A 27414-nucleotide genomic window follows, 5' to 3' on the forward strand; every position below is an offset into this window, starting at 1 on the left:
CGAGTCACAGCTCCGTGTCTGAATGGACACACAGAGCAGCTGCACGGCTCGGGTGACCCCATAGCAAGCTCCTTGCTGTGGGGGCACTTGGCACTTGGAGGGGCCAGGAGCGTTGGAGAGGGACCCGAGAAGAGGATGATCGGTGCAAAACTATTACACAGACCAGGTAAGTATGACAGGTTTGTTAATTTTAAACAAAAAAAGAAACAAGACTTTAATATCACTTTAAGGCTAAATTCACCTTTTTTTTTTTTGTTTTTTTTAATTAAGCTTCCCTATGTACCAATATACCATTAATGTAGGCTATTAAGGCCTCATCTCAGCCTTTGCTATATTTCATAGAAAACTCATCCTTACCTTCCTGATAGCTGTTCTGCAGAATGCTATGGTCTTTAGTAGAGTGAGGAAGTTCTTCAGCAGCTGACCTTATTAAAACACACCCTGCTCCTGCTCTCCCCCTCCAGGAGATTGTCCACCTCTTCACTACAATCATTCATCCCAGCCCTTCTGTGTTTACTAAAACCAGTAAGGATGCACATTATGGGATAGGAAGGTTCCTGGATGGTCACATCATGGTACAGAAAGCCAAGACTCAGAATGCATCTTTTGAAAGATTCAGGGCTGCCATGACTAGGTAAGTGAGAGATAAGCACGTGGGATGGCTTTGGCAGAAAATACACAAGAAAAGGCTTCAATTTATTACTAAAAGTAACATTCTTCTTGAAAAGGTGAACTTTAAATCAAAGTCTATCAGAAGAGTACAGCTGTGTGTTAAGATTTGAATGTAATGGTGTTCAAATACAGTATACAAACTGTCTGAAAATGTATTATTATTTTTTCAAAACACTTTGCCTGAGAACTTATTAGCAGTTAAAGCACATGGTACTTAGCAGTTAAAGCCCCTCTAAAAAAAGTCTTATTTTTTTAACTTTCTTTAACTACTTCAGCCCCGTCACCATTTTGCTGGCTTAAGACCAGACTTTTTGCGATTGGGCACTGCGTCGCTTTAACTGAAAATTGCGCGGTCATGCGACGTGGCTCCCAAACAAAATTGACGTCCTTTTTTTTCCCACAAATAGAGCTTTCTTTTGGTGGTATTTGATCACCTCTGCGTTTTTTATTTTTTGCGCTATAAACAAAAATAGAGCGACAATTTTGAAAAAAATGCATTATTTTTTACTTTTTGCTATAATAAATATCCCCCAAAAATATATCTAAAAAAAAATCCCTCAGTTTAGGCCGATGCGTATTCTTCTACATATTTTTGGTAAAAAAAATCACAATAAGCGATTATTGATTGATTTGCGCAAAAGTTATAGCGTTTACAAAATAGGGGATAGTTTTATGGCATTTTTATTAATATTTTTTTTTTTACTAGTAATGGCGGTGATCAGTGATTTTTATTGTGACTGCGACATTATAGCGGACACATCGGACATTTTTGACACATTTTTGGGACCATTGTCATTTATACAGCAATCACTGCTATACAAATGCACTGATTCCTGTGTAAATGACACTGGCAGTGAAGGGGTTAACCAGTGGGTGGCAGTGTAGGGGTTAAATGTTTCTAGGGGCGTGTTACTAACTGTTGGGGGCTGGGCTTTCTTTTAGTGAACACTGATCTCTGCTCCAATCACATGGAGCAAAGATCAGCGTCACTTGTTGCTAGGCAGAACTGGGAGATGCTGTTTACAACGGCATCTCCTAGTTCAGCAGCCCCGTGAGACAATCGCGGGTATGCCCACGGCAATCGAGTCCGCGGGACCCGCGACCGGACTCACGAAGGTGCTGGCGGCGCACTCGCGATGGCAGGGCGGCAAATTTAAAGGGACGTACAGGTACGCCCATTTGTCTGCCCTTGCCATTCTGCCGACGTACAATGGCGTGCGCTGGTCGGGAAGGGGTTAATAGACCAAGTTGTCCAGTAAAAGGTAGAGTGTTGAGACAAACTGTTTCAATTGTCAGCTGGTATTAAAATCTTTATTCTAAGGCTACTTTCACACTGAAAGCGCCCGGTGTTAGCGGTAAAGCGCCGCTAGTTTTAGCGGTGTATTTTGGCCGCTAGCGGGGCTCTTTTAACCCCCGCTAGTGGACGAAGAAAGAGTTAAAAGCGCCCAGGTTGTTGCGCTGCCGAAGTGCTTTGCAGGTGCTTCAGCAGTGCTGGCCATTCATTTCAATGGGCAGGGTGTTTAGCAGGCGCTTTGGCAGCACTGCCCATTCATTCCAATGGGCATGGCATTTTGGGACTGTTCCCAAAACCGCACCAAAGTTGCTGCTTGCGCAACTTTTTTTTTCTGTCCCACAAGCACACTGCCCCAGTGTGAAAGCACTCTGGCTTTCACACTGGGAAGGCATGAGAGGTGCTTTTCAGGCGCTTTACAGGTGCTATTGTTAGCACTAAAATGCCTGAAAAGTGCCTCAGTGTGAAAGGGATCTAAAATAAAAAAATTAAAAAAACAGTTGCTCTAGCTGCTTAAAATATCTGAAGTTTGAATTTACTTTGGTAGTCAAGTCCATTTAAATTTTCTATTACATACAACACTACCCCCCCCCCCCCCCCCCCTTTTCAATTGGCAAAACTGCTGTCCAAAGTTGTTGCCATTGCTTCTCTATTCAGAGTGGAGACACAACATGCTGAGACAGATATTGGGGGTTATTTATGAAAGGCAAATCTGCTTTGCACTGCAAGTGCACTTGGAAGTGCAGTTCCTCTAAATCTAAGGACTAGATCTGAAATGAGGGGAAGCTCTGCTGATTTTATCATCCAATCATGTGCAAGCTAAAATGCTGTTTTTTATTTTCCTTGCATATCCCCCTTGGATCTATAGCAACTTTACTTCCAAGTTCACTTGCAGTAGAAAGTGGATTTTCCTTTAATAAATAACCCCCATTGTGTTATTGGCTGGATTACCAGGTGAAAAGTAAGGGAATAAGACTAAAACAAGAAAACCAATGCAGCCGCCACATTTAAGAAAGGTAAGCCGCAATGCATTAATAAATATGAGAAAAAACAACGCTATTGTATGGGCAAGAAATAATATATAACACAAATAATAAAAGAATTGGTAGCTGCTCCTACCCAGCCATGCAATCACCACACTAATATATGAGATGTATACAAAAATGCAGGTGATGCGCTACCTACAATGACTTAATCTCTAAACGTGTCATAAACAAACCAAACAGTGGCGGTGCGTCCATAAGGGCGGATGGTTGCCGCCCCCTCTCTCCAGCCACCCCTCTAGCACCAATAGATAGATTCCTGCAATTCAATAGTGCAGACTGCAATTCTTTTTTTTATTATTAAAATTTAAATAAAAATGTACTAACAGTGAATATAGGGTGAAATCACATATAAAACATCATGTGTGGTAGTATGCAAGGTGCCCTTACTCTGCCCAGAGTGATGACGGCACTGCCTGCCTAACTGCCCGCAATATATTATTATATATTTTTTTTGTCTTTTTGGGTTTAATAATGTTTTACTCACCATGCTCAAATGACATCTTTTCCCACAACCACCTGTCTTCCTAGAAATGCCTGGATAAGGTATGTTTCTCTGTATCTCTCCCTTGGCAGCTCAGAGAGGACACACCTGATAAGGCAGAAGTGATAAGGCCTATACTGTCAGAACCAGTGTGCAGGCACCTGGGCCAGAGCCTAGCAGCACACAACTTTTCGAAAAGACCCACATACTGTGGGGCTGGGGAGACCTTTCCAGATTGGTACCAGAGTACTAGAATTCCGGGGGCGCATGCGCGGTGGACAGGATGGCAGACGCTTAATGGCATAGCTCCAGTCCCCGTTCCCTCATCGAGTAATCCTGCTCCGCTTCCATAGCTTATCCAGCCACAGGACCTGGGCATCACATGGGGAAAATCAGATCTCAAAAACACATCTACCAAGGCTTTATTCCGCCTCCAACGTCCCGGCCTTCACAGCACATGGAGCGCTTCCTGTATAGGCCACAATCCCCGGCCTATATTAAAACGGCGGACCCGATGATCTCCGGGGAGCACTGTTCGAAGATACATACACCAGCCCATCTTCCTGAGGGACAGATCCAGCTAGCTCAGTCACGGTAGCAGTACTGGATTCAAAATTACAGACCCTGCTACAGGATCTGACCTGCAATATTACAGTAGCAATGGGGAAATTCGCACAGGAACTCAGGGGGGAAATTGACCAACTTGGGACATGCACTGACACTTTGGAAAGCAAATTTGATGAAATAGTACAATATGTACATGTCCTAGAAGAACATAATGCAGCCCTCAAACACACTGTTTCCCAGATCCAATTACAGCAGGAAGATCTGGAAAATAGTGAACACCACCAAAATTTTAGGATCCGTAGAGTCCCTGAAACAGTTACTGACAAGGAGCTGAGGGCCTACCTTCTAGGCCTATTTGTCACCATAGCCCCGCACATTCCAGACATTGACTGGCACCTAGGCAAGGCCCATAGATCTCTGGCTCCAAAACCACCCCCTGGGTCCAATCCAAGAGACTTAATAGTCCGCTTCCAATAATATGATAGTAAAGAAGCTCTCACTTTGGCCACACGCAATAAAAATTGCATGGATTTTAAAGGATGCAAAATCCAAATCTTTAGTGATTTATCCCCTATTACTTTGGCCAAGAGACGAAATCTCCATCCGATAACCATGCACCTGCAGCAGCATCAAGTTCCCAACAGATGGGGGTTCCCCTTCTGACTCTCGGCCTCCAGGGATGGAACACAATATTCAATATGTGACCTGCATGAATGTGAGGCTTTCATCCGCAACCTGGGGCTGCCACCTATCCCCGAGAAACACATTCCACCACCACCTCTAAACCTGATCCCTAAACCTCTCCAACCCCCAACGACGATCTGGACCCCGGTTCAGCAGAGATACCAGAAGATCTTCCCCACACCTCAGCGGTCCACCTCAGCTAGACCTCCTACCTGAGACACCCTGTCCTATTTAAGTGATATTTTCTCTTTTTAAAGACCCCAGCTGGATTTCCAAAACTTTGATAGATGTCCCAGCAGGGAGGGCTCTCCCTATCCTGGTTCTTGGTAGCCAGGTTTCCCAGATGTCGGCCCATCATCCAGCCTACACATTTCTGGTTTGTTTCGATCCATTCCTTTTTTCCTCTCACCGCAATATGTTAAGTGTTTAATTGTCTAAGTTTCTGACTTATTTTGAGGGAGCGGGACCCGTTCCATTCGTCCTGTTGACGTCATGCACCTCCATAGGTCCATGGCCCCCTGCCATGGTCCCTTGAGGGTTTTTTCACCTTCAGGCTTTCAAACTTTATTAAAATTTAAAAAATACTTTTTTTTTCATTTTTCAATTTTTCAATTTTTTCTATTTTTTTTAATTTTTATATTCTTATTCTTTTTCTATTATCAGGTTATTTTTTTACCTGTTTTTGTTTTTATTCTTGTTTTTGTCATGGTTTCATTACCACGCTAACAAATGTGCATCCACTGTCTTCTTATTGTCTGAGAAATGCTTACATGTGCTACCTTGCAGTTCATTTACAATACGGTTCGTTATATTCATATGTTGTGTTAAGATATTGCTTGATGTTCAATCCATGACTACCTCATGGCCTTAAAAATGTAAGGTAAAGGGCTTGAATTCCATTCACAAGCATTGGTTGGCTCTGAAGGAATTCAAGGCCTCCAGGGCTGATGTGGTCATGGTTCAGGAGACGCATTTCCGTCCAGGTGGCTCTTTCAAATTTGCCTCCAAATTGTTCCCTAATGCTTTTATGGCCTCCGACCATTCAGGGAAGGCTGGAGTAGCCATCCTGATCAAACGTCCTGTCCATTAAGAATTACTGCCTCAATGATGGACCCCCATGGTCAGTATGTCCTCCTGAACTGTGTCCACCAAAAAACACCCCTCACCTTAGTCAATGTTGTAATTCGGGGCACATCGAATTCCTCACAAAGGTTCTCGAGAGGTTACATGCCTCCTCACAATAGTCGTAGGTGATTTTAACATGTGCATGTCCCCCAGCAAAGACAGACACGCTCTCTTCCTAAACACCCCACCACTCCAAACCCACAAACTGTCCAATTTATTTCGGAAATTAACACACTCGTATAACCTATTTAATGCATGGAGGGTGAAACACCCCACACATAGGCAATATACCTTCTATTCTTCCCCACATAAAATGTACTCTCGCTTAGATAATTTTTTTACCGAACCTCCATTACCCCATTTAATTGCTTCCGGAATAGGCCCCATTACATAGTCTGACCATGCCCCCATAACATTAGATCTAGCTCTACACTCTGCACTACCCAAGACCTGCCACTGGAAACTTAACGAGTCCCTCTTGTGAAACATTGATACCAAAAGCCAACTCCAATCGAAACTTACGGAATATTTCCAGCTAAATGAAGGCTCTGTCTCAAGCTCCTCTACCCTATGGGAGGCCCACAAGGCCCGCTTTAGAGGTAAATGCATTTTTGCTGGATCAAGCAAGAAGTGGGAATCAGCCCAACAAAGATCTGATCTTCTAATCCAACTAAGTTCAGCGGAGATGCATTTACTTCATTCTCCCACGATAGCTCGTCTACGTACAGTGGTATCTATCCAAAACTAAATGAAATCTTTAGAGAAGAGTAGAATTTTATGAATACGCAGATAAGCCACATAGACTGCTAGTTAACAAACTAAAACCAAGCCCATCCCTATCTATCCCTGACCACATAGTCCAACCCGACAGCACTCATACTTATTGCCCCTGACCATGTCAAAGGTCTTTGGAGATTTCTATAACAAACTTTACAACTGCCTGTGCTCTGACCCATTGACCCAGCACAAGAGAAATTTGACTCCTTTATATCATCATTATAACTTCCACAAATGTCCCCAGAGCAACGTTCCTCACTCAATTTTACCCATCACCGCTGAGGAATTAGCAGATGTGATTAAATCACTCCCCTCACATAAAGCCCCAGGCCCTGATGGGCTCCCCTTTTCCTACTACAAAACCTTATTCCCGACTCTGGCTGCACACATGCTAAATTTATTCTCCTCCTTACTTAACCACTTAAGCCCCGGACCAATTTGCATCCAAAGGACCAGGCCCCTTTTTGTTATACGGCACTGCATTGTTTTAATTGACAATTGCACGGTCGTGCGACGTGACTCCAAAACAAAATTGGTGTCCTTTTTTTCACACAAATAGAGCTTTCTTTTGGTAGTATTTGATCACCCCTGCGGTTTTTATTTTTTGCGCTATAAACAAAAATAGAGCAACAATTTTGAAAAAAATTCAATATTTTTTACTTTTTGCTATAATATATATTCCCCAAAAATATATAAAAAAATGTTTTCCTCAGTTTAGGCTGATACGTATTCTTAGCGATTATTGATTGATTTGCGCAAAAGTTATAGCGTTTACAAAATAGGGGATAGTTTTATAGCATTTTTATTAATATGGCGGACACATCGGACATTTTTGACACATTTATGGGACCATTGTCATTTATACAGCAATCAGTGCTATTTAAATGCACTGATTCCTTTGTAAATGACACTGGCAGTGAAGGAGTTAACCACTAGGGGGCAGTTTAGGGGTTATGTATGACATTATGCGTTTTTTTTTTTTTTGTAGGGGCGTGGCCTGCCATGTGACGTCACTGATTGTCCTTCCCTATAAAAGGCAACAGACGATCAGTCACAGCCACACTAGGAAGCACAGGGAGAGGTTTGTTTACACAGACCTCTCCTTGTTCTTCAGCTCTGTGACCCGATCGCAGTACACCAGTGGCGATTGGGTCCGCTGGTCCCACGGCCACGGTCACGGAGCTCAGGACCGGGTCGGGAGCGCGCTGGCGGCGGCACGCTCCCGACCCACGGCTGGGCACTTAAAGAGCCACGTACAGGTACGTGATTGTGCCCAGCCGTGCCATTCTGCTGACGTATATTGGCATGAGGCGGTCCTTAAGTGGTTAAAGGTACCTTGCCCCATCCCCAGTTTCTGCATGCACACATCACCGTTATCTCCAAACCAGGCAAAGACCTATCTATTCCTAATAACTATCACCCTATCACTCTATTGAATTCGGACTATAAAATCTTTACAAAAACATTGGCAAACAGACTCTCAATAATATTACCATCACTGATACATAAAGATCAGGTGGGTTTCATCCCCAGAAGGCATGCAGGGGATAACACTTGGCGTACGATAGACCTCATTGATCTATTAACTAGAACTAAAACCCCTGCCCTGATACTAAGTCTAGATGCACAAAAAGCATTTGATTGTCTCAGTTGGCCCTTTATGTTCGCAATTCTGGCGAAATACGGATTCTCTGGACCGTTCATACAAGCCCTCTGATCCCTATATTCCCACCCCACTTCTCAGGTACAACTCTCATCCCATCTATCTCCAGCATTCCTCCTCAGTAATGGTACCAGACAGGGATGGCCACTGTCACTTCTATTGCTTGTCCTTAGCTTAGAACCCCTGGTTGCTGCCATACGCGATTGCCCTAATGTTAACCGAGTTTACTTACGACAAAGAGAATACAAACTATACCTTTTCGCAGATGATGTTCTCTTGACACTCACACATCCACGCACATCTTTGCCTTCACTCCATAATATTCTAATGGTTTTTAGTGATATCTCGGGTTACAAAATGAATGCTGCCAAGACAGAAGCCCCCCCCACCATTAATATTAACCCCCCTCAGCTAGCTATACTCCAACAAAACTATAATTACCATTGGTGCTCCTCTTCGCTGAAATATCTAGGAGTCCAGCTCACAGCATCATACTCCACATTATATCAGGCTAATCCCCCCCCCCCCCCTTCAAAGAGATCAATCGTCTTTTGACGCAATGGACCGATCTTCCCCTTTCCCTCTTGGGACGTGTAAACATTCTCAAAATGTCAATACTTCCTAAACTGTTGTATCTATTCAAGACACTTCCAGTGGCAATACCTATGTCACAACTGAAAGCTCTCCAAAGGAGAAGTCTCTGTTTTATATGGAGCAACGCCTCCCACCGAGTGGCGGGATCAGTGGTCATGACACGTAAAAATAGAGGAGGCTTAGGAGCCCCTGACTTTATTAAGTATTATTACGTTTCACATTTAAGAGTCCTCACTTCCTGGACTAACAGGAAAGCTCCAAACAGGTGGGCTGAGATCGAAATGAGTGCTACCTCACCGGTCCATCCATGTTATATGCTCTGGCCGTCCAGCGACAAACTTATGCCCCAGCCGAGAAGTTTATGCCTGGCTCCAATGCTTTCTACCTTAGCAATTTGGAAAAGATGCTCTGATCGATATTCCATATCTTCTCCGTGCTCACCACTTATAAACATTCTCTTTAACCCAGACATTCCTGATAGCTTGTCATATGATCAAATGTTACATTGGACTCCGGCCGGGATTTTCCAGTTAAGGCATCTTGTCAATCCACCTACAAGACACCTGTTATCTTTCACAAACCTACAAAAACAACACCAGATTCTTAAAACGCTTTTTTATTCCTACTTACTATTAAGACATTTTTTTACCACCAAAGCTCCCACCCTTTCCCTGGACAAACCATCAGACTTTGAAATGTTATGTGCCAAGGGTCCTTACGAGCCCCAATTAATTTCCACCATGCATAACATTTTACACGAAGCCAACCCCTTGAAAGCAGATAGCCACCACTACATGAGGAGATGGTCTCAGATACTCCAACATGATATCTCCCTGTTAGATTGGGATAGTATCTGGGAATCCACCTCCAAAATTTCCTGCTGTGTTACGCACAAAGAATCAGCATATAAAATTTGACTATTTTGGTACAGAACTCCAGAAAGTTTTCACAAATATGGCAGACATTGGATGAATCCAAGTATAGCTCTGAGGCGCACAGTTCCAGTTGAAAGATAATTGACTTGTACAGTATTCCTCAATGTATCCTTAGTTCTCTGCTGACTTTGTTAAAAATGATGTCTATGGTCCCATGCTCTTGGTGTATTTGTATTCCCTATAGATATAGTATGTATATACCGTTGAAACCAAACCGTACATATGACAATAAAAACCTTTACCTAGATAGCTCTCTCACTATCTCTGTAATCTCACTGACCCTTTATATATCATTCTAAATCTGTATATATTTCAATGACAGTGTATATCTGCATCAACTGTAATGATTGAGATAATTACATGTTACTTTCTATCACTTGTAAATCTTATTAAATAAACAGTAAAAAAAAAAAAAAGAATTCCAGTGGTGTGACCCTGTATTTTAGGATTGGTGTCAGTGTCCTAGGATCCTACCAATTGTCCACTTGTGTTACCACCCTGGACTTCACTGTGAGGAACACTATTTATTAAGAATCACAAGTAGCCATGTTCTATACTATTTTACCAACAATTCTCAGCTTGACTCTTGAGTCTTGTAGAGACTATGCTATTCAACCCTGTTACCTTGATTGAGTCACAGCTTTCATAATTTGTTTTAATTATTCTGCAGTGTACGCATGCTCTTAACCATTCTGACCTTGATTTGTATGATTGATTCTACTTTGTACTAGTTTAGTAAACTCCAAGTTACCTTTACTCTGTGTCTAATAATTTGAAAGATTATGCATCCTATTACATTACTAATGTAGCACTGACCCCCGAAGAAGCGGCTTATTATTTTTGGGCTTACCGTTACCTTCTCCACCTCGTGTATATCTAGGGGTTTCCCGAGGTTGATGGCCCAATATACTGCAGAGACCGACACTTGAATCCACTTTAGGGATTTTTATTTGCAAAACGTTGAACATAACACAGTCTCTCAGTAAGGAATAGAGGGCATGGGTAGTAAAGCTCAGGTACTCTTGGAACTCCTGACACTTGAATGTCTCTATCTATGCAATCCAGGGAATAGCCATTTGCAACTGGATGTTACAGCTATCGGATAAATACCCTTTTTTGTGGATTTAGCAACCGACAGGTGATTCAAATAAAGTATAGTCTCTGCCACAGACTTGGTTGTAAAACTTTAGAATGAGAAAAGTCTCTGCCACAGACTTGGTTGTAACTTTAGAATGAGAAAAGTCTCTGCCACAGACTTGGTTGTAACTGAAGGATGAAATTAGGAACTTTCATACGGTACCAGTATCTTGCAGCCAGTCCGGCGACACTGTAAGAGTATGGATTCACCTGGTGTCCTTTCCAGCTTAGCTTCCAGGCTCTTACCGAGCAGCCAGCCTTGTGCGTGGCCCTCTTCCGAAGAGTCCTCTCCTGGTTGCGTTTTCAGTTGCTGGCCCTCTCCAAAACCGAAATGGCACTGGACCACCTTGGAACCCTCCTTCCAGTTACTGTGCCTCAGGCTAGCCAGCCCCGAAACTCGGAAATGGATGGATCCGCACCCCAAGCCATGAGGGCCCCTGGGGGCTGGTCAGGAGGACCAGGACCAGGGAGTCAAAACATACTTCTGGGCCGGAACCTTGAACCATGTGACCTCAGCACCTTAAGTACCCTCTACACAATACACAGCGAGACAACGCACCCACTGATTGGCTCTGAGAGGGAGATTGGCACCCAATGCGTCCAACCAGACTGCGTTCCAATGCCTGCCAAAGGTGACACCCAAACATATGTCCAGGCAGAACATAATACAGTCCAGCCAAACTGATACTGAGACCATAATTTACCACAATTAACCCTAAAACCCAACTATGGTCTTAGGAACTTTTAAATTGACAAAACATAGCGCATGCTCTTCAGGAGCCTGGCGCTACACTAATATGCTGTAATCTGTAAATATACTCATTTTAACAATGGTTCCCTGAGACCTCTAAATGATTTCAAGGGTTTCTCAAGGGTAAAAAAGGTTCAGAGAGGCTGATCTAGAGGTTCAGGTGGAAAACCAAAAAACAAAGTGAGCCCTTTAAGGGGGGGAAAGTGTTGTCAAATGCCTGGAATAAAAAACAGAAATACCTGAATAGGGATGAGCCGAACATCCCCTGGTTCAGTTCGCACCAGAACAAAATAAACAGGCAAAAAATTTGGAAGAACACACAAACAACGTTAAAGTCTATGGACATGAACATGAGAAATCAAAAGTGCTCATTTTAAAGGCCTGTCATAAGTGTCTGGAGACCTAGGTCCTGCCCTAGGGTACATGTATCAATGCAATTTTTTTTTAAACAGATGTTTTTTCGGGAGCAGTGATTTTTTTGAATGCTTATAGTGAAACAATAAAAATGAAATATTCCTTTAAATATCATGCCGGGGGGGGGGGGGGGGGGGTGTCTATAGTATGCCTGTAAAGTGGCACATGTTTCCCATGTTTAGAACAGTATCTCAGCAAAATGACAATGATGATTTTGGCTGTAAGGAATTGTTGGGTCTCGGCACTATAGATAGAACTCATTGAAAAAAGGGCATGAGTCACCCCCCAAGTCCATTACCAGGCCCTTTGGGTCTGGTATGAATATTAAGGGGAACTCTGAACAAAAATGTAAGAAAAAAATCGGCTGGGAGGTCCCCCCGAAATCTATATCAGGCCTTTCAGGTCTGGTATTGAAATTAAGGGGAACCCTGCATCAATTATTTTTAACAAAATGGCGTAGGGGTCCCCCCAAAACCCATACCAGACTTCGGGTCTGGTATGGATTTTAAGGGGAAACCAAAATTTAAAAAAAATGGCGTAGGTTCCCCCCAAAATCCATACCAGACTCTTATCTGAGCACGCAACCTGGCAGGAAAAGAGAGGGGGACAAGAGAGCGTCCCTCCCTCCTGAACTGTACCAGGCCACATGCCCTCAACATGGGGAGGGTGCTTTGGAATAGCCCCCCAAAGCACCTTGTACCCATGTTAATCACCACATCCCAAAGGTGCTCTATTGAACTGATGACTGTGGAGGCCCTTGTGGTACAGTGAACTCATTGTCATTTTCAAGAAACCAGTTTGAGATGATTTGAGCTTTGGCACATGGTGCATTATCCTGCTAGAAGTAACCATCAGAAGAGGGGTATGCTGTAGTCATAAAGGGATGGACATAGTTAGCAACTAGGGATGAGCCGAACACCCCCCTGTTCGGTTCGCACCAGAACCTGCGAACAGACCTAAACTTCGTGTGAACTTTAGAACCCTATTAAAGTCTATGGGACTCGAACGTTCACAATCTAAAGTGCTTATTTTAAAGGGTAATATGCAAGTTACTGTGCTAAAAAGTGTTTGGGGACCCGGGTCCTGCCCTAGGGGACATGGATCAATGCAAAAAAAAGTTTTAAAAACTGCCGTTTTTTCAGGAGCAGTGATTTTAATAATGATTAAAGTGAAACAATAAAAGTGTAATATTCCTTTAAATTTCGTAGCTGGGGGGTATCTATAGTATGCCTGTGAAGGGGCGCATGTTTCTGGGGCTTAGAACTGTCGCTGCACAAAGTGTCATTTGTTCAGGAAAAAAAGTCTTTTAAAATCACTTGCGGCTAAATTGTCGGGTCTCCGTAATACAGAGAACACTCAATGAGTGTTCTCTGTATTAGCCGACAATTCATTCATGCATTGATTAAAAAAAAAAAAAAAAAAAAAGCGTGGGGGTTCCCCTAAATTCAATTACCAGGCCCTTCAGGTCTGACATGGATATTAAGGGGAACCCCGTGTCAAATTTAAAAGAAAATTGACGTGGGGGTCCCCCCAAATATCCATACCAGACCCTTCAGGTCTGATATGGATATTAAGGGGAACCCCGCATCAAATTTAAAAAAAAATTGACGTGGGGGTCCCCCTAAAAATCCATATCAGACCCTTTATCAGAGCACGCAACCTGGCAGGCCGCAGAAAAAGAGGGGGGGACGAGAAAGCGGCCCCCCCTCCCTCCTGAACCGTACCAGGCCACATACCCTCAACATTGGGAGGATGCTTTGGGGGTCTGTGACCCCTCAAAGCACCTTGTCCCCATGTTGATAAGGACAAGGGCCTCATCCTCACAACCCTGGCCGTTGGTTGTGAGGGTCTGCGGGCGGGGGGCTTATCAGAATCTGGAAGCCCCCTTTAACAAGGGGACCCCCAGATCCCGCCCCCCCCCCTGTTTGAAATGGTAAGGGGGTACAAAAGTACCCCTACCATTTCACAAAGAAAGTGTCAAAATGGTTAAATAAGACAAACACAAAGGAATTTTTCAAAAGTGTGTTTGTCTTATTTAACCATTTTGACACTTTCTTTGTGAAATGGTAGGGGTACTTTTGTACCCCCTTACCATTTCAAACAGGGGGGGGCCGGGATCTGGGGGTCCCCTTGTTAAAGGGGGCTTCCAGATTCTGATAAGCCCCCTGCCCGCAGACCCTCACAACCAACGGCCAGGGTTGTGAGGATGAGGCCCTTGTCCTTATCAACATGGGGACAAGGTGCTTTGAGGGGTCACAGACCCCCAAAGCATCCTCCCAATGTTGAGGGTATGTGCCTGGTACGGTTCAGGAGGGAGGGGGGGCCGCTCTCTCGTCCCCCCCTCTTTTCCTGCGGCCTGCCAGGTTGCGTGCTCGGATAAAGGGTCTGATATGGATTTTTAGGGGGACCCCCACGTCAATTTTTTTTTAACATTTTATGCGGGGTTCCCCTTAATATCCATATCAGACCTGAAGGGTCTGGTATGGATATTTGGGGGGACCCCCCACGTCAATTTTTTTTTTAAATTTGACACGGGGTTCCCCTTAATATCCATGTCAGACCTGAAGGGCCTGGTAATTGAATTTAGGGGAACCCCCACGCTTTTTTTTTTTTTTTTTTAATCAATGAATGAATGAATTGTCGGCTAATACAGAGAACACTCATTGAGTGTTCTCTGTATTACGGAGACCCGACAATTTAGCCGCAAGTGATTTTAAAGGACTTTTTTTCCTGCACAAATGACACTTTGTGCAGCAACAGTTCTAAGCACCAGAAACATGCGCCCCTTCACAGGCATACTATAGATACCCCCCAGCTACGAAATTTTAAGGAATATTACACTTTTATTGTTTCACTTTAATCATTATTAAAATCACTGCTCCTGAAAAAACGGCCGTTTTTAAAACTTTTTTTTGCATTGATCCATGTCCCCTGGGGCAGGACCCGGGTCCCCAAACACTTTTTAGGACAGTAATCTGCATATTACCCTTTAAAATGAGCACTTTAGATTTCTCCCATAGACTTGTATAGGGTGTTCCGGCTTTTCGAATTTGCTGCGAACAGCCCAAATTGTTCACTGTTCGCTGAACAGGCGAACAGGCAATGTTCGAGTAGAACATGAGTTCGACTCAAACTCGAAGCTCATCCCTATTAGCAACAATACTCAGGCTGTGGTTTTTAAACAATACTCAATAGGTACTAGGGGGTCCAAAGTGTGCCAGGAAAATATCCCCCCACACCATTACATCACCACCACCAACCTGAACCGTTGATACAAGGCAGGATGGATCCATGCTTTCATGTTGTTTAAGCCAAATTCTGACCCCACCATCTGAATGTCACAGCTGAAATCGAGACTGATCAGACCAGGCAACATTTTTCCAATTTTCTATTGTCCAATCATGGGGACCCTGTGTGAATTGTAGCCTCAGTTTCCTCTTCTTAGCTGACAGGAGTGGCATCCGGTGTGATCTCATGCTGCTGTAGCCCATCTGCTTCCAGGTTTGGTGTGTTGTGTGTGTTGTGTGTTCAGAGATGGTATTCTGCATATCTTGGTTGTAGCAAGTGGATATTTTGCTGCGTACACACAATCAAACAATCCGGTGGAAAAGTCAATCCGCCCGTGTTTGGGCTCCGGCGGACTTTTTTTTTACCAAAAAGTCCAGCGGACTTACAAAGTAGTTTCGCAGTCCGGTGAACAATACGGCCGTGTGTGTGCTAGTCCGCCGTACTTTTGAAATGAACAGACTTTTCCCGCATGGAGAAAAGTCCGTTCATTTTGAGCGTGGCTCCAGGTAGCCGGGACTAGCGAAGGAAGTGTCGCTGGCCCCGTCACCTGGTATGGACTTAAAGGGGAAGCCCTACACCCAAAAAAAACAGCATGGGGTCCCCCCCAGGTCCATATCGGACCCTTATCCGAGCACGCTACCCGCCCGGTCAGGAAAGGGAGTGGGGACGAGCGAGTGCCCCCCCTCCTGAGCAATACCAGGCCCCACACCCCAAAGCACTTTGTCCACATGTTGATGAGGACAAGGGCCTCTTCCTGTTAACCCTGGCCGTTGGTTGTCGGGGTCTGCGGGCGGGGGGCTTATCAGAATCCGGGAGCCCCCTTTAATAAGGGGCCCCCGGATACCTGCCCCCTACCCTATGTGAATGAGTATTTTCTTTTTTTTCTCTTTTTTGGACAATTCTCTGTAAACCATAGAGAAGGTTGCGTGTGAAAATCCCAGTATATCAGCAGTTTTTGAAATACTCAGACCAGCTTGTTTGGCATCAACAACCATGCCACGTTCAAAGTCACTTAAATCCCCTTTCTTCCCTATTATGATGCTTGGTTTGAACTACAGCAGGTCGTCATCACCACGTTTATATGCCTAAATGCATTGAGTTTCTGCCATGTGATTAGCTTGTTAGCAATTTGTGTTACCAAGCAATTGAACATGTGTACCTAATAAAGTGGCCAGTTAGTGTATATAGCCTTTATACAGGAAAAGTGTAGTTTTGCCTTGATAAAAAGATCCTTCATGATGCCAAAATGTAGGTCTGTGATTCTTTTTTCTTAAGTGTGAATAAAAGAAACAACTGTTGCTTTGAAATGTGTGCTAGTGAAGATTTTACTAACACATTCAAATTCTATTAATATCAATATGATGTTACATTTAGAAGAGGGGCAGAGGTTTGACATGTTAACAATAAATAAATCAAACTTTATTTAAATCTAAAAAAAATAAAAAAATAAAAAAAATCAAGCAATCAAAGTAGCATTTTAATGAGTGACTTAAAACAGCATATCATTTCAGGCACGCAACAGCTGCAAAAAAAAAACAAACAAATGTGATGAGGAAGTAGGCAGGAATTGTGACAGGAATATCCCCAAGGACCAGCTAAAAGAACACCCATTCATCAGACAGTTAATCTCTTCCAGATTTACGGCCTTACTATAATAAATGGTCAAGTCCAAAAGCACCATTAAACAATCAACAGAAAGATACACCAATATAAAATGGAATATTATAATAAAATAGGAAATGTCGCCTTCATATAAAGAAATGGCCCGGACATTAGAATAAGGGGAGGGCCGACATGACGAGGGTGGGGGCGGTGAGGCTCGGCTGGGCGAAATAGGAAGTGTGGAGGAGGCGGGCCCTGGAGCGGGGGGATGACGAGGAAAGGGGGCGGAGTCGGCGCGCAGAGTTTCAGTGCGCGCCGAGGGAATAGGAAGCAGGAGGAGAGTTTTTTCTCTGTTCAGCTCTCCCCTGCGTTAGCGTGCGAGCCCGGCGGACCGGCGGTTTTTTGCTGTGAGTGATGGAAGTGGATGCGGTATTGTCGAGGCTGCGGGAGGAGGCGGTGACCCGGGGTGTTGGCTGGTTGGAGGACTCTGTGGCAGGCTTGCTGCGGGGCCCCGGCCAGGCCTCGTGCGTGGTGCTCGGCGGCCCCCCTTCCCCCCCCCCCCCTCGTCCTCCCGGCCGCCTCGGGGCCCGCAGATCCCGGCCTCCGGAGCGTTACAGCCCCGAGCTGGCCGCTGACAGGGCTGGGGGGAACCCGGATGGGGACTCCGCTACCCCGCCGGCTAAGCGTAGGCCGGTGGCGGTTGGGGGGAATGCTAGTTCGCGGCGTGCGCGGGGGGGTGGCGATCCCGGGGGCCGAGTTGCTCAGGCGCGGGAAGGGGGTCAGATGGCGGCTACCTCTGCGGGCCTCTTGCCTGCAGTGAGGGGGGCTCGGCGTGGGAGAGAGGCCTCGGCGGGTGCTGGCCAGTCGCTTGGAACGGCCAGGGCCTGTAATCCTGATGGACGGGGGCGGAGCAGGACGGCCGGGACATCGCGGCTCCATCGGGGGGACCGGTCTGCATTGCGGTCTGGATCTGTGGCTAGGCGGGCTTCCCCGGCCCGGCCCAGGGCTCGTCGTGGTGAGAACGCTGAGCGGGGGTTGCAGACCTCCACGGCGCGCAGTACGGACGGTGCTGCAGGGCGCTCTACGCCGGCGAGGAATCCTGACCCACGGCCTGGTGTTGCGGCACGATCGGAGGCTGGGAGTTCCCAAGACGGCTTGTCGGAGGGGGAGCTGGTCGAGCCGGAGGAGGATGAGGTACCGAGGACGGCACGAGGCACGGGACCTACGGCTGGATGTCCCCTTGGGCAGCGGCAGCCAGGTAAGAGACCTTCTACTCTGTCTTCTTCTTCTTTTTCTGTCCTTCCTGAGGGGGGTCCTTCGGGAGGGGTGGGGGGCGCTGGGGCGTCTGGCGTCTTCGGGGTCGGCCCTGGGGCGGGTTCTCCAGATGTGGGGGTTGTTCACACCTTGTTGGCGGGTTTGCGGGAGGTTTTGGCGCGCTGTGAGGCTGGTTCCCGGCCGGCGGCGGAGGCGTCTCCGGTGGCTGCGTGGGCCTTGGGTGCGCAGTCTGGGGTTCGGGGTTTGCCGTCAGGGGTTCCCCCTGTGGTGGTGGCCGCTGCGGATGGACCGGCGATCGGTCCGCTGGCAGCTGCTCCTGGGCTGGCCGTTGGGGGGGTTGTTCCTGCGGCTGCGACGGCGGTGATTGCTGCGCCGGCTGCAGTTGGTGAGGCGGTGGTAGCCGCTAAGGGAGTAGCAGGAGGGGATGGCCTGCGTCTAGCTGACGCAGCAAAATGTGAGGTCTACGTCTGTTTTGAGGGGCCTTTGGGCGCTCACTTGAAGACTGAGGTGAGAGACCGCATTTGGAAGGGGGAATATGTGGAGATTTTTTCCTTGCTGCCTCTGGAAAAGTTTAACTTGGACAAAGTTAAGCCGGATGAGAGCAAGAAGGAGGAGGAAGAGAAGCGGCGGTACCGGCTGATCCCGCGCACGTTTGCAAACTGGTTGCAGGCGTTTGCGATTCTGGCTAGCGTTATTGGAGAGAAGGCGCCGGAAAACTGCTCGCCACTTTTTTGCTACCTCGATTCCATCGGGGAGGCGCAGCGGGTTTACGGGGGGACTGCTTGGTTGCGCTATGATGAGCAATTTCGGCAGAAGAAGGCGGTCCGCCCGTCCTTGCGGTGGGATCACAAGGACATTAGTCTTTGGATGAAGCTGATGTCCTCCCCGAGGGGCTCCTTGCCTCCCTTTCAGGGAGGGGCCGGGAGCCCGGCAGCCGTCGGACAACCGGCCGGAAACCGCATGGGTTTCTGTTGGCAATTCAATGCCGGCACTTGCAAATTCGGGGCCAAGTGTCGATTCCGGCACGAGTGTTCCGCGTGTGGCGGCTCCCATTCCCAGTCCCGGTGCTTCAAGCAGGGACGGGGAAAAGGGGGGGACGCTGGAAAAGGGGGAGACGCCGGTGAGGGTAGGAAGGATGGTGCCTTTTCTAAGGCGCTATCCTGATCAAGTTGCAGCCAAGTTGCTGGAGTTGGGGTTTGCGGAGGGTTTTCGGTTGAATAGTCAGCTTCAGGTGGTTCCGCCGGTTGCGTACAACTTGAAGTCGGCTAGGGAGCATGCGGGTGTTGTCACAGACAAGTTGCTCAAGGAAGTTGCTTTGGGGCGCATGGCTGGTCCGTTTGGGGATCCGCCCATGGCTAATTTGGTGGTCTCCCCGTTGGGAGTGGTTCCGAAGAAGGAGCCGAACAAATTTCGGCTCATTCATCATTTGTCCCATCCGCGGGGGGGGTCGGTTAATGACTCCATTGATCCCAGCCTCTGCACAGTGTCGTACACTTCTTTTGATACGGCGGTTGATTGGGTGCAGCGTTTTGGCAAGGGGGCATTGTTGGCGAAAACGGATGTGGAGGCGGCTTTCCGCCTCTTGCCGGTTCACCCAGATTGCTGCCACTTGTTGGGTTGCCGGTGGCAGGGCATGTTTTACGTTGATCGGTGTTTGCCCATGGGGTGCGCAATTTCTTGTTCGTTGTTTGAGCAGTTTAGTTCTTTTTTGGAATGGGCGGTGCGGGATGTTTCTGGTTTATCTTCCGTCATCCATTATTTGGATGACTTTCTGTGTATCGGGCCTGCTGATAGCCGCGTTTGTGCGTCTCTCTTGGCTACGATTCAGCAGTTGTTTGAGGTCTTTGGGGTCCCGTTGGCCCCGGATAAAACGGAAGGTCCGACCACAGCGCTGCGTTTTTTGGGGATTGTCATAGACACCATGGCGATGGAGTGCCGTTTGCCGATGGACAAGTTGGAGGATCTGCAGCGGGAGGTGGCCGGGGCGTTGCGGGCAAAGAAGATTCAGCTTCGGGCCCTGCAATCGCTCTTGGGCAAGTTGAATTTCGCCTGCCGCATTATGCCGATGGGGCGTGTTTTCTGCCGGCGCTTGGCGGCGGCCACGGCTGGCGTGCGGGCTCCTCATCATTTCATCCGCTTGGGCCAGGAACTCAAGGCTGATTTGTTGGTGTGGGATTCCTTCTTGGCCAGTTATAACGGCCGTTCGCTTTGGTTGGATAGGGTGGTTTCTAACTTTGATATAGAATTGTTCACGGACGCGGCTGGTTCAAGTGGTTTTGGGGCTTTCTTTCAGGGTCGGTGGAGCGCTGGGGAATGGCCGGTGTCTTGGAGGGAAGCGGGTTTGGTTCGCAATCTGGCCGCACTGGAATTGTTCCCCATTGTACTGGCAGTCGAATTGTGGGAGGGGGACTTCCGGAATCGGCGCGTTCGCTTTCATTGTGATAATCTGGGGGTGGTGCACGCCATTAATAATAACACTGCCTCTTCTCCTCCTGTGGTGCGTTTGCTGCGCTATCTGGTTCTTAAGTGTTTGTGTCTTAATTGTTTTGTGACTGCTGTGCATGTTCCTGGAGTGGAAAATTCAGTGGATGATGCGTTGTCTCGTTTCCAGTGGGACAGATTCCGTCAGTTGGCACCGGCAGCGGAGGCGCACGGGCTTCAGTGCCCCGAGAGGTTATGGAGCATCGCCTTACCACAGCACAGCTGTTGATTCGTAAGTCCGTATCGGCAGCTACCTGGTCAGCGTACAGTAAGGTCTGGAGTGAATGGGGCGCGTTGGTACAGGAGGTGGGAGATTGCAGTAGCGAGGAGGGTAGGGTTCATTTGCTGCTTTATTTTATTGGCCGGAATTTTGAAAGTGGAGTGTCGGCGTCATATATGTCGCAGAAGCTGGCCGGGCTGGCTTTTATGTTTCAGTTGGCGGGCCAGAGGGATGCTACTAAGGTTTTTATGGTTCGGCGCGCTATGCGTGGTTACCGCGCTGGTCGCTCGGCGGCTGATACCAGGCGACCGGTTTCGTTCCAGCTTTTGGGCGAGGTGGTAAAACAGTTGCAACGTGTTTGCGTTTCACGTTTTGAGAGGGTGTTGTTCCGGGCGGTTTTTGTTTTGGCCTTTTTTGGGGCGTTTCGGGTTGGGGAGATTGTGAGTAGGAATAAGAGAGGTGAGGGGGGTTTAGACGTGAGCGAAGTGTTCGTGCGGGGTGGAGCGTTGGGTGTGTTCTTGCGCAGGTCCAAGACAGATAGGTTGGGCAAGGGTGTGTGGGTGGAATTGCGGTCGATTCCGGGTTCCCCTGTGTGTCCGGTGGCATCGGTGGGGGAATTTTACTGTATCCGGCCCCAAGGGGAGGGGGTCTTCTTCCGACATGAGGATGGCACGGCCTTGTCTAGGTTTCAATTTCAGGCGGTATTTAAAAAGTGTTTGGTGGCCGCGGGGTTGTCAGTTACCAACTATTCTTCTCACTCTTTCCGCATTGGGGCTGCCACTGAGGCGGTCCGGTGGGGATTGGATGACCAGGCTGTTCAGAGCATTGGGCGTTGGGAATCGGCGCGATTTAGGTTGTACGTCCGCCCTCATTTATTGTAGGTACGGGCTGATGCTGGGGCTCGGTCGGATTGGGGGGTGCAGTTCTTTCTTTCGGGGGTAGGCTGGGTTGGTTCGTTCTGTTCTTTAAGGAAGCGTTGTGCAACCTTGCTCTCCTCTCATCCCACCCTGCCACTCTATTCCTTTGTGTTTTTTCTTTTCTTTCAGACTCGGAGGCCTGTCTGGTGTGGATCCTTGGACACTCATATGTTTATTGGGGTGCCAGGAGGGCTGAGGTCCGGAGGGATGGGAGGTTGTTGGGTCTGTCTAGGGAGGAAGGCACTGTTCGCTGGTTGGGTATCCCGGGGATGCTGTGGTCTAGGGTGTTGCCGGAAATACACAGGTACGCTCGCTTGGATCGTCCTCCTAATGTGGTTTTGTTACACGTGGGTGGTAATGATCTGGGTTTGCGGTGTGCCCGGGAATTAATCAGGGATATTAAATTTGATCTGCTGCGGTTGCAAGCCTCTTTCCCTGATACGATTTTTATCTGGTCCGATATTGTGGCCAGGACGGCTTGGCGTTTGGCGCGCTCTGTAGCGGGCTTGAATAGGGCCAGGGTGAAGGTAAACAAGGCGGTGGCCAAGTTTTTTGTACGGAATGGAGGGCTGGCGGTGCGTCATCGGGATTTGGAGGAGGAGACTTGGCGTTTTTTGCGCTCTGATGGAGTGCATCTGAATGCCATCGGACTTGACATTTGGCAACTGGGGGTGCAAGATGGTGTGCAACGGGCAGTTAGGATGTGGTGGGCGTCACGCATGTAAGGTGTCACATGCGCTTGCTTTGGCGTTAGGTCTATGGGGTCTTTGAAGGTGGTGCTGGAAAAAATAATGGAGGTTAAAGGGGGTTGGGCACAGATGGAGGTATGGGTGTCCTTTTTTCTCCCTTAAAAGGTTAATAATGGAATGGAGGAGGTTGTATCTGGAAGGAAGTTGCTGGTTTGTCCCTGAGCTTGCGTAATTACACGGCGGGGGGCCTGTTTATGGTTTACCGATACAACTGGTGGGTTAAAATTCTAATTTACCTTCAAAGACCTCTAGATCAAAAAATGGGTTAATGCTGGATGTATATATATTTGGTTTATAATGTTTTTTGTTGAAAATGTATTTATATGCATTTAAGTTATGTTTCAGAGTATTTTTGTATTTTTCATGTTTGTAATAAAGAAAATATGGGCTGCTATGGCCATTCGACTCCAAAGAGGACAGTGTGTCGTCTGGTCATTTGTTAGATAAGTAATTTAGAGTATAAGTGGTTATAGAAGAGCCTCACAAATGAGCACATCCCCTAGTCAAGAAATGGCCCGGACATTAGAATAAGGGGAGGGCCGACATGACGAGGGTGGGGGCGGTGAGGCTCGGCTGGGCGAAATAGGAAGTGTGGAGGAGGCGGGCCCTCGAGCGGGGGGATGACGAGGAAAGGGGGCGGAGTCGGCGCGCAGAGTTTCAGTGCGCGCCGAGGGAATAGGAAGCAGGAGGAGAGTTTTTTCCCACCCTCCCTCCCTACTTGTGTTTTTAGTGGTCACGGTGTGGTGGTATGCGGTGTGTGTTTTTTCCATGTTTCAGGGTGGCGGTTTGCTTCAGTTTTTGTTATTTGGGTAGGTTAGGGGGAATTTGTTGTCGTAGCAGCGTTAGGTCTATGGGGTCTTTGAAGGTGGTGCTGGAAAAAATAATGGAGGTTAAAGGGGGTTGGGCACAGATGGAGGTATGGGTGTCCTTTTTTCTCCCTTAAAAGGTTAATAATGGAATGGAGGAGGTTGTATCTGGAAGGAAGTTGCTGGTTTGTCCCTGAGCTTGCGTAATTACACGGCGGGGGGCCTGTTTATGGTTTACCGATACAACTGGTGGGTTAAAATTCTAATTTACCTTCAAAGACCTCTAGATCAAAAAATGGGTTAATGCTGGATGTATATATATTTGGTTTATAATGTTTTTTGTTGAAAATGTATTTATATGCATTTAAGTTATGTTTCAGAGTATTTTTGTATTTTTCATGTTTGTAATAAAGAAAATATGGGCTGCTATGGCCATTCGACTCCAAAGAGGACAGTGTGTCGTCTGGTCATTTGTTAGATAAGTAATTTAGAGTATAAGTGGTTATAGAAGAGCCTCACAAATGAGCACATCCCCTAGTCATGTAATTCTGTTGCTCACAATTAAGTCTCTGCAATTTCATGAATATTTAGTTTAATATGCTTCACTTTTGCAAATGACTTCCTGCTAGTTATTAAGGAACTACAGGTACTTACTAGACATGGGCATTCGTTTTCGTCTGAATTTCAGGTACAGTAGGCGCCGATATTGTGTCAATCTCGCTGCTTCTAGCAGCGAGATTGACACCCTACGAGCTCCGTCGCGGGAGCCAGCGCCGAGCTGGCTCGCATCGGGAAAGGAAAAATGTTTCTTTTCCTTTCCCGATAAGCGACAAGCATCGCTGGCCGGGTTGACACTGGTGCGGGGATCCGAATTGGATTCCCGCCAATACCAGGCACTGTTTGGTATAAATCCTAAGGGAGAACTCCACGCCAAATGTAAAAGAAAAACGGCATGGGTTCCTCCTTGGGAGGCATACCAGGCCCTTAGGTCTGGCAGAGATTTTAAGGGAAATCCCCTTCGCCGAAAAAAAAAAAAAACGGCGTGGGGCCCCCCCAAAATCCATACCAAACCCCTATCCGAGCACGCAGCCCGGCCGGTCAGGAAAGGGGGTGGTGACGAGCGAGCGCCCCCCCTCCTGAGCCGTACCAGGCCGCGTGCCCTCAACATGGGGGGTGCCTTGGGGAAGGGGGGCCGCGCGGCCCCCCCCACCCCCAAAGCACCTTGTCCCCATGTTGATGAGGACAAGGGTCTCTTCCTGACAATCCTGGCCGTTTGTTGTCGGGGTCTGCGGGCGGGGGCTTATCGGAATCCGGGAGCCCCCTTTAATAAGGGGGCCCCCGGATACCAGCCCCCCACCCTATGTGAATGAGTATGGGGTACAATGTACCCCTACCCATTCACCTGTAAAATAAAGTAAAAAAAAACACAACACAGGCTTAAAATAGTTTATTGCACAGCTCCGGGGGTCTTCCGTCTTCGGGGGCCTTCTCGCCGGACTCCTCCGCTATCTTCTGCTAGCTCTTTTGCTAGCGGAGGAGCCCGGCATTCTTCTTCGTCGCCGCCCTCTTCTTCCGACTTCGGGGGTCTTGTCCCCCTCTTCGGTTCTTCTTGCCGGGCCACCGCTTCTTCTTCCAGCTCTTTTACTAGCGGTGGCCCGGTCGTCTGTCGTCGCCGCCGCCACCGCCTTCCGCAATTTTTGAACAAAAAACAAAATAAATAAAAACGAATTTCGGGAGTAACTAAATAAATTTATTTTTCGGACGAAAATGAAATTCCGAAACAAAATATTTTACTCTGCACATGTCTAGTATTTACTACAAAGTCAGTGTGTACTGGCACCTTTTTAGTACCATAGCAGTTAGAATGAACATGCCTTCTAGGTGCTGAGGATGAGGAACTAAATGTTCTAGCTATCAGATGTTTTTATTCTCTGTTTCAGTTCCACAGCATCAATAAAGGAGAAGGTTGCAAAATACTTAATTGTCAATAAAAGTGTAGCGCCGCCTCCTGAAGAGCACGTGCTATGTGTTTTTGGTCTCAGTACCAGTCTAGCTGGATTGCACTATGCTCTGCTTGGCTATAGGTGGCACTGTCATCTCTGGCAGGTGTGAGAACGCAGTTCAGCTGGGTGCATTGAGTGCCATTTTTTCTCTGAACCAGCCCAGTGGGAATGTCATCCTGCTGTGCATTCTAGGAGAGGGTACTTAAGGTACTGACATCACGTGCTTCGGGGTTTCTGGTCCAGAAGTGCTTTATGTCTGTTTGGTCCTGGTCCTCCTGACCAGCTCCTAGGGCTCTCATGGCCTGGGGTACGGATCCATCCAATCCCAAGTCTCGGGGCTGGCTAGCCCGAGGCCAAGTAACTGGAGGGAGGATTCGGAGGTTGTCCGGTGCCGTCTCATCTATGGAAAGGCCCAGCAACTGGAGAAGCAACCAGGTGATTGAACAAAACCGCGAGGAATGGTACGCAGATGACGTCTGGAACTACCTGAAAGTTCCCAAACCATTTAGGAAGAAGATATTTTCCCTGGACATGTATGAACGTTTCACTGGGTGCCTCCAACACTGGAGCTACGGACGGCACATCTATGCAGACAAAGTAGTTATCTGTAGACCAGGAAGGGACAATGTGGTCTATTTAAAACTACCGTAGATGCTCAAGGGAAATCATTAACTCTGCCAGACCCCAGGTTTTACTGGTAGATGGGTTACCAGAACTGTCTTTCGGAAAAAGATTTTGTTTCCCTTTTTACTTGGATTCAAGGACTGTGGGTAGATAGTTAGGTGTTAAGTTTTTAAAGAGACTATGTGTCAAGATTTCTACGTACCGCAGCACTTATTTAAAGGGAAGGACTGGCACTTATGACTCTTGCCACTAGGTGGTGTGAGTTTGCAGAAAAAACAAAACATTTTAAGTCTTCTGGCTTGCTAGCAAAAAGTTTTAAGTTTAGAAGAGAGGGACTCATCTTTTACATGATGAGGACTTGCCTTCTAGTAATAATGTGTGTTTGTTGTTTTTATATGTGTTTTTTTTTTTTCCCTACAGAAGACCATCTATCAAACTACTGGAGAGTGGGTGGTATAGATAGATAGGAATTGGGTTGCATGATGTGTAACTATATTGTGTGTTTGCCGTTAAATGTTTTATATTGCTCAAAGTTCTTTGATGTTTTTCCTTCCCTTTCCCCATTCCAACCCTAAAGTTCAGGTACTCAATTTTGTTAGGATTAGAAGTAGATTTTTGTTTTTTCCTTTCTTTCCCAGAAGATGAGGACATCGTCTAAACTGGAAGGGGAGTATGTAGCACCGGCTCCTGAAGAGCATGCGCTATTTTTTTTTTTTTATTTAACATTCCTGGAACTGCAGTTTGGTTTTGGTTTCAATTACACCAAATTATGGTCTCAGTTCCAGTCTAGCTGGATTGCATTGTGCTCTGCTTGGCTATAGGTGGCACTGTCATCTCTGGAAGGTGTGAGAACGCAGTTCAGCTGAGTGCATTGAGTGCCATTTTTTCTCGGAACCAGCCCAGTGGGAATGTCATCCTGCTGTGCATTCTGGGAGAGGGTATTTAAGGTACTGACATCACGTGCTTCGGGGTTCCAGCCCAGAAGAGTTTTCTGTCTGTTCTCTGTGCTCTCATGGCCTGGGGTGCGGATCCATCCAATCCCAAGTCTCAAGGCTGGCTAGCCCGAGGCCAAGTAACTGGAGGGAGGATTCGGAGGTGGTCCGGTGCATCTCATCTATGGAGAGGCCCAGCAACTTGAGAAGCAACCAGGGGAGGACCCTTCGGGAGAAGGCCATGCTGAAGGCTGGCTTTTCAGAAAGAGCCTGGAGGCTTAGTTGAAAGACCCCAAGTGAATCTACACCCGTACAGTATCGCCGGGCCGACTGCAAGGTACTGGTACCGTATGAGAGCTCTCTAAATTGGTCTGCATCCT

At 47.1% G+C, this 27414-nt stretch overlaps 1 long non-coding RNA gene across 1 annotated transcript; it reads left to right on the forward strand.

Annotated features, from left to right (window-relative positions):
- The first annotated feature begins 18153 nt into the window (after window positions 1-18153).
- Window positions 18154-22456, forward strand: LOC143988436 (uncharacterized). The gene is made up of 3 exons (XR_013276861.1): window positions 18154-18285; window positions 20914-21015; window positions 22050-22456. It is a non-coding gene; the product is annotated as an uncharacterized LOC143988436 (long non-coding RNA).
- The last annotated feature ends 4958 nt before the right edge of the window (window positions 22457-27414 follow it).

Source organism: Lithobates pipiens, unplaced genomic scaffold, assembly GCF_037356315.1.
Source record: "Lithobates pipiens isolate NorthernLeopardFrog02 unplaced genomic scaffold, aLitPip1_a1.2 Scaffold_1, whole genome shotgun sequence".
Classification (NCBI taxonomy): domain Eukaryota; kingdom Metazoa; phylum Chordata; class Amphibia; order Anura; family Ranidae; genus Lithobates; species Lithobates pipiens.